Source organism: Solanum tuberosum, unplaced genomic scaffold, assembly GCF_000226075.1.
Source record: "Solanum tuberosum cultivar DM 1-3 516 R44 unplaced genomic scaffold, SolTub_3.0 scf00145, whole genome shotgun sequence".
NCBI classification, from domain to species: Eukaryota; Viridiplantae; Streptophyta; class Magnoliopsida; order Solanales; family Solanaceae; genus Solanum; species Solanum tuberosum.
The window spans coordinates 621303-627635 of record NW_006239069.1 but is presented as its reverse complement, the minus strand read 5'-3'; positions in this window follow the sequence as shown (position 1 = coordinate 627635).

Sequence of the window (6333 nt, the reverse complement as noted above, 5' to 3'; positions counted from 1 at the left end):
CAAATGCTGGGTCAAAATTATTTTAACTTTTTGATTTTTCTTTAAAAATCTTTTATTTTTAATAGTAGACTTTTTTTTCTCATTTATTCTGTACAATGTTTATTTTATTTTTGATATTTTTTATCGCCATCTATGTAATATTTTTTTAACATCTCATTTGTTTTCATCCTACTTTTCAACCGTTAGTGAACTTCTATTTTATTGAATAAAAAAGAAAAGAAAATCTAAGATTTTAATTTTTTTAATTATCACTAAATTTTTTGAAATGTTAGATCTTAGGACCAAAAGTAAAGTTATCAATATGAGCTAGATCTTGTTCAATCGATGATTTAATAGGGTTGGGTTAATATTATTGGCTTAAACTCATAAATGCTCTTTATAAGAATTGTCTTGCCCCTTTGTCCACCATAAAAAAAATAGTTTTAAAAAAATAATCTTCATTTAATGAAAATTCTTTAGATAAAATTGCCCCTCCAAACCTAATAAATTAAAAAGAGCTTAATATTATATCATAATTTGTATCTTGATAAATATTTATATTTACCAAGTAATAATTACAGATCCAAAAAACACAACAAATTTGGACAAATAACCCTAAGTTTTGCTTCGGCAACTAATATCTAAATCTCTATGAGACAGACCTTAACTCAGGAATACATATTCAATTTTCTTTACCAATGTGTCAGTCTAGGATATTGAGAACATCATTTTAATGACCTGTTAGATCATTTTGAGCACTAGGACTATTTTGACTCTACCCGTAAAATTTTAAATGGAAATTTGAGCTATTCGGCTACGATTATTTAGTTAACGAATATTATTAAATAATAAATATAATTGATAGTTAATGGGTCAAGTCAATAATTATTTAATACGCCTTATCACTTGGACCATATAATTAAATTAAGTTAGTGAAATTTGCCACTTTTAATACATAATTATTTTATTTAGAAAAAAGAAGAAAGAGATTAGAAGAGCAACTACCTGCAGCGCAAACAATATAATTATTTATGTGCTTCAGGTAATTATTCAACTTGAATGTATATTGAATATTTTTTAGGATAGAAAGTTAATTTATTATTATTAGAATATTGTTTTGTTGCAAGAATAAGTGGGGCAATATGGTGCATTAATGGCAGGGTAAGTGTTAGTAATAATTGGGCAAGAATCTTTTTTTTTTCATTCTGTTCCATATTAATACGTGAATTTCCAATTGCTTGGTGGATCAAATTTTATGATGTTTCAATTCTTCTTTAGTAATTATCCTAAGATTATAAATTTGTTTAAAGGATGAGCTAGTCAAAAACAGTATGGATAACATATAAAGTTTTTTTTCCCTCGCCAACTTCATGAGAATTCGTGAGCTTTTCATAGTTTAGTTGATTTTGGGCATATTGGTATATATTTAAATATTAGAATTTAGAGGTATTGTATTATATGAATACTATTAGATTTATGATATTTGGAGGAATAGATACTTAACTTTAGACTTGAAATTTAGCAAACATGGGGCACCAAAGTTAGGAATTTGATGGTAGATTTGAGTGAGTTTTTGGGTCTAGGATAGACATATAATAATACGGGTGTCTACGGACTCACTTGCTTACGAATTATGCATATTTGATAGATTGAAAACATTCAGAAGCTTTATGAAAGGAAAAGGAAAAATCTTGAGGAATTCGTGGCATGTGTTCGACTTTCGAGGTATGTTAAGACTTTTAGACTTTGTTGAAGGACATTGTCCTAATTAAAGATTAAAAATAGAATAGAAAATGGGTAAGGGTGAAAGATGAGTCTATCATACCAATGATGTGACGAGCATTGGTACAAGTATCGATTATAAAGAAAAAAATTATTACTATAGAATGCGGATTGTAATCCGAGAAATTCAAAACATATGGGCATTAGCTGATGTATTATTAACTTGATTTCTTTTGTGTGATTGTGTTTCTTTATTGAACCCGTATATATGTAATAGTTGAGGTGATTATATATCATACCGGTATTTGATTGATTAAGATGTATCATTATCCCCTTTTATTGAAATCATATTATGCACATGCCTAGACATAAGATTGGGTATAAGTTGGGCACGTGGAGATCGTATGTGCTGGAAATTGTTAGATGTTATGATTATAAGTTGGGCACGTGGAGATAGTTTGTGTTGGAAATTGTTTGATTTTATGATAGTCATTGAGATCGTCTACACAGACACGTGAAGATCGTCTGTGTCGGTATATGGACCTCGCGAGTCCCCCATGGGTGATGAACTCTCGATGTATTTCTGAGAAGTATCATGTATATACGGTTAAAATAGTACTTGACATCTGAGGCATATCATTTCATGGTGTTGTATTGCATTTCATCTCGTTACATCATTTATTCTTAATTGATTATGTGCTTATAGAGTGGTTGGACATTACGTGACATTTGAATATCTCTGTTTTATGAAATTTGACTGATAAGTATAGAGCAGACTTGTAAAATTAAAGGATGAATTTTCTATATACTTCTGTTACTACTTTTTCATTGTCGGTCTATGACACATACTGGGTACACGTAATTTTATACTCATACTACAACACTTGTTGCACCTTTTTGTAGTGCCGATCCAATTTCGAATACGAGCGCATCTTGTGGAGCTTTCTGACTCCAAGCTTGGATTATCTTGGAGTTGTGGTGAGTTGCTTGACTGTTCCGTAGCCCACACCTCCCTCTATCTTATTTATTCTATTATTTAATATTCTGACGTGATACTTCTTTTATCATACTTGTCATTAGTTTTAGACTTGTATCGTATTTTAGAAGTTCTTGTACTTATGACATCAAATCTTGGGGTGGTATTTTAGCTCTTTCGCAGTTCCTGTTAAAAGACTTAGTATTTAGAATATTATGCTTGTCACTTACTTATTGTGTCACTTATATCGAATGTAATTGGTAAAAGTATTGGTTGACTTACCTATCGATTGAGAATATAGGTGTCATCACGACCTGTGAATTTGGATCGTGACAATTCATGTGCATCTTGAATGATGAGCCTTATAATTACTTTTGCATTCCGCGCCTTCCCTTGAAAGAGTCTACAATTTCTTTCCTACCATCCATAATACACACTACCGGTTAAAGTCATGTGTGTTATAAAATAACTGCTAAGCAAATTAAGATTAATAAACTAAAAGGAAAACAAGTAAAAAGATAGAAAGTAATGTATTCCGTATATATTTTCATTTCGTGTAGTGCCTATTTATAGCCATTAGCTTAATGTACAAAATGTATAACTTGGCCATCTAATAGGTCAAGTGATGATATTCTCCTAATGAGAAAGTTTCACATGACATGCACAATAGTTTTGCACACCATTACGAGTGATGTAAGACTTCTAATAGTTGGGGCCCACGTGGCATCCAAAATTGCTTTACAACACTCCTCTTGGATGTCTATGTAAAAGAAGAATTGAAGGAGCAAAAATATACATAGACATACATAACACGCATTACTTGCTGCCTCATTAAAAACCTTTCTAGGAAAATCCAGTGGGACAAAACCTAGACTAAGGAAAAAAGAGTACAATATGTATTTTACTCCCCCTGATAAAAACCACGATTTAGATGGTTGAATTTTCGCATTCCAATCTTGTGTACCATCTTTTCAAGAGTTGAGGCTGGTAAAGATTTAGTGAATAAATCTGTTGGATTATCACTTGAACGGATTTGTTGTACATCAATATCACCATTCTTCTGGAGATCATGTGTGAAGAATAATTTTGATGAAATGTGTTTCGTTCTATCTCCTTTTATGAAGCCTCCTCTTAATTGAGCTATGCATGCAACATTGTCTTCAAAGAGCACTGTGGGTACTTTGACATCATACTTCAAACCACATCTTTCTTTGATGAAATGTATCACTGATCTCAACCATACACATTCTCTACTTGCTTCATGAATGACTATTATCTCAGCATGATTTGAAGAAGTAGCGACAATGGACTGCTTCGTAGATCGCCATGATATAGCAGTACCTCCGTATGTGAACAGATAGCCTGTTTGAGATCGAGCTTTATGTGGGTCAGATAAATAACCTGCATCTGCATGACCAACAAGATCTGCACTATCTTTGTTAGTATAAAATAAACCCATATTACTCGTCCCCTTTAGATATCGCAATATATGTTTAACTCCATTCCAATGTCTTCGTGTAGGGGAATAACTATATCTTGCTAATAAATTAACAGAAAATGTTATGTCAGGTCTTGTAGCATTAGCAAGATACATAAGTTCGCCAATTGCACTAAGATAAGGTACTTCAGGACCAAGAGGTTCCTCATTCTCTTCTTGAGGTCGGAATGGATCTTTACTCACCTCAAGTGATCGGACAACCATTGGAGTACTTAATGGATGTGCTTTGTCCATGTAAAATTGTTTCAAGATTTTCTCAATATAGGCAAATTGATGGATGAAGACCCCGTCTGCTAAATGTTCTATTTGTAGACCAAGACAAAGTTTTGTCTTTCCAAGGTCTTTCATCTCAAATTCTTTCTTTAGATATTCAATTGCCTTATGAACCTCTTCTGGAGTTCCAATGGGATTAATGTCATCAACATAAACAACAAGAATAACAAATCCAGATGTTGTTTTCTTAATAAAAATAAAGGACAAATGACATCGTTTATATAATCTTGTTTTATCAAGTACTCACTGAGGCGATTATACCACATGCGCCCTGATTGTTTTAAGTCGTATAATGACTTTTGTAATCTGATTGAACACATTTCCCGAGGTTTTGAACTATATGCTTCAGGCATTTTAAGTCCTTCTGGAACTTTCATATAAATTTCATTATCAAGTGAACCGTAAAGATAAGCTGTAACCACATCCATTAGATGTATTTCAAGATTTTCATATACAGCTAAGCCGATGAGATATCAAAAAGTTATTGCATCCATAACCGGTGAATATGTTTCTTCATAGTCGATATCGGGTCGTTGAGAGAATCCTTGTGCAACAAGGCGTGCCTTGTATCTTACAATTTTATTTCTCTCATTTGTTTTTCGCACAAAAACCCATTTATAGCCAACATATTTTACACCGTTTGGGGTTTGGACTACAGGTCCAAAAACCTCACGTTTAGCAAGTGAGTTCAATTCTGATTGAATTACCTCTTGCCATTTTGGCCAATCACATCTTCGTCGACATTCTTCGACAGATAAGGGTTCAAGATCCTCACTGTCTTGCATGATGTTAAGTGCAACATTATATGCAAAAACATTATCCACTATGATTTTCGATCGATCTAAATTTATCCTATCACCCGTAGAACTTATTGAAAGTTCTTCATTCACTTGAGTCTCGAGTTCACTGATTTCTTCAAGAATATCAGGATTAATCAGATCTTGAACTTCTTCATGAGACTCTTTTATAGTGTCATCTTTACTTTTTGCGCTTCTTTTTCTAGGATGTCTGCCACTTTTCATGCGTGTTTGTGATTCAGAATCCATGACACTTGTAGATGGTCCTTTTGGGATGTCAATTCGAATAGGCACATTTACTGCAGGAATATGTGACTTTGTTGTCTTTTTCAAATCAGTAAATGCGTCTGGCATTTGATTTGTTATGTTTTGCAAATGGATGATCTTCTGGACCTCTTGTTCACATACAAGGGAACGTGGATCAAAATGAGATAATGATGAAACTTTCCATGCAATTTTTACTTTTAAGTTCCTTTTTCTCTCCCCCTAATTGCGGAAAACTTGTTTCATCAAATCGACAATCTGCAAATCTTGCAGTGAATAAATCTCCCGTTAATGGCTCAAGGTAGTGAATTATGGAGGGTGAATCAAACCCAACATATATGCCTAGCCTTCTTTGGGGGACCCATCTTAGTGCATTGAGGTGGTGCTACTGGCATATATACAACACATCCAAAAATTCGTAGATGAGCAATATTTGGTTCATGACCAAATACCAATTGCGACGGAGAATATTTATTATAATGAGTCGGTCTGAGACAAACAAGGGATGCTGCATGTAAGATAGCATGACCCCAAACAGTAGTGGGCAACTTAGTTTTCATAAGTAGAGGTCTTGCTATCAATTGTAAGCGCTTAATAAATGACTCAGCAAGGCCATTTTGAGTATGAACATGAGCTACATGATGTTTAACTTTTATCCCTATTGATAAGCAATAATCATCAAAAACTTGGGACATGAATTCTCCAACATTATCCAGGCGAATTGCCTTAATGGGATAATCTGGAAATTGCGCTCTTAATCGTATCATTTGTGCCAACAATTTCGCAAACGCCAGGTTGCGAGATGATAAGAGGCTCACATGAGA